General features: G+C 42.7%; 1 non-coding gene across 1 annotated transcript; it reads right to left on the bottom strand.

Moving 5' to 3' along the window:
- Positions 1-405: 405 nt before the first annotated feature.
- Positions 406-544, bottom strand: LOC123325640. Its single transcript, XR_006540571.1, has one exon. It is a non-coding gene; the product is annotated as a small nucleolar RNA SNORA51 (small nucleolar RNA).
- Between the last annotated feature and the right edge of the window lie 1,369 nt (positions 545-1,913).

Genomic DNA, 1,913 nt, shown 5'->3' with positions numbered 1-1,913 from the left:
TAGATCCTTGGCCGGTTAACAGCATGATCAGAGCAAGTAGGAGTCCGGCCGCTGGAAGGGGCCCTTCCTAATTAGTGTGGTAGCGACACATGTCCTCTTAGATGCAGCACCGGAACAGGATGTGGCTTTGGCAGTACTCTTTCTAGGAACAAAAACATGAAGAATATGGGGCATCTGTCTGTCCATCAACTCTCTAGGTGACACATGGAAAGTCAGCAAGACCTGGATCTCTGTCTTCAGCACCCGTCTGACATCCAAAAACACAAGTGCCTCCATAGCCTCAAGTCATATTACCTTCCACGGCGTTCCTAAGCAGAACTCAAAAACTAAACCTTCTTTGTTAGGAACTGTACTTGCAAATAATCCCTTCAGATTTCCATCTTAGTTCCTTTTGTTGTGATGGAGCCTTTTCAACTGTTCCCAAGGATATTGACAAGGACTTAAGAGAGGGCCTGGGCTGGGGTGTGTATGGGTAGGTTTACTCTGCCTCCTCTTTCGGTACAGTAGGTGTAAGAACACAGCCAGTGGTAAGCACCAGGAGGCTACCCAACTCATTTTAAGACCAAAGACATTGGGGCTTTGTCTAAATGAAGAAGCACTTCCAGGAAAAAAAGGGAAAGTGTGTCAGTTATGTCAGATGGAGTCTCGCATTTCTCTACCCCAAGTTCAAACCTTCTTCTCTTGCTTACAGGCTCAGTATCTTCCAAAGGTCAAGAGTCAGTACTGGTACTAAGCAATGGGAACATAAGGAGTCCTAATTTAAAGTCCTGAGTCCCGGCTTCTGCTATCACTGTCCTTATCTGATTCCTTGTGATCCAGCTGTGACCATTTGCCCAGTTATGGTCAGTTAGCACCTGCACGTAATCTACACTATAACCCATCAGCCACTAACTGCTCTTTATTCAGCCATGTCATAAACTGTGATGTATAAAAAAACCATCCGCATGACTGCCTGAGGCCCATAAAGTCAAAGAGAGAGCTAGATTCACACCAAAAGGAAAACTTGTGAACATTTGTATTTATAAACTGGTGAGCTTTATTTGACAAATTTCATCGAGGATTTTAATGGACTCTGGATTATAGCCAGGGAAGATAAAGTAGAGGTGACAACCATGTATTAAGTACAGTCATTGTTAAAAAGAGGATGATGAAATTGCTTTTTTAGTTTTACCACTGGTACATGAGTTAAAACATAATTTAGATGAGACTTAACAGTTATTTAAAATAATGGATGGGGGGCCTGGGTGGCTTAGTCATTAAGCGTCTGCCTTCAGCTCAGGTCATGATCCCAGGGTCCTGGGATCGAGCCCCGCATCGGGCTCCTTGCTCAGCGGGGAGTCTGCTTCTCCCTCTCCCTCTGCTTGCCGCTCTGCCTACTTGTGCTCTATCTCTCTGTCAAATGAATAAATAAAATATTTAAAAATAAATAAAATAAAATAAAATAAAACAAAACAATGGAAAGTGAACCAGCCCAGGTGTTCACTTTTGTTGTTATGGAGCTGTTAGGTGTTAGGTGTTAGGTGTTAGGTGTCAAACATGCTCTTGTGCAGGGCAAGAGGCATTTCCACATACCCCAGTTAAGATACTAGGCAAGTCATTTAGTATCGTCTTTTCTCTCATGTGTATCTATATCTGTTAAACAAAAGATTCATGCACATAATCTTCAGTTCCGAATTTATTGGAATCTGTTAATGACTATAGAGGAGTCCCCCACCCCACCACCCCTCATCTCCCTCCTCTGGCAACCTCACCATAACCTCAGTGTAGCCTGGATATTTTCAGCTGATTCAGAGTTTGCATGTTGTATTATATTGACTTTTACACTGTCAAAAGTGCTAAAAAATTTTAAAGTCAATCTGGTCATGTTACATAGTATGTTAAAGCCGGCTGCTATAACAGGCAAACCCAGAAAC

The sequence above is a fragment of the Neomonachus schauinslandi genome, chromosome 8 (genome assembly GCF_002201575.2).
Source record: "Neomonachus schauinslandi chromosome 8, ASM220157v2, whole genome shotgun sequence".
Taxonomy (NCBI): Eukaryota; Metazoa; Chordata; class Mammalia; order Carnivora; family Phocidae; genus Neomonachus; species Neomonachus schauinslandi.
The sequence above is the reverse complement of the archived record's forward strand: the minus strand, read 5'-3'. Positions and strand labels throughout refer to the sequence as shown.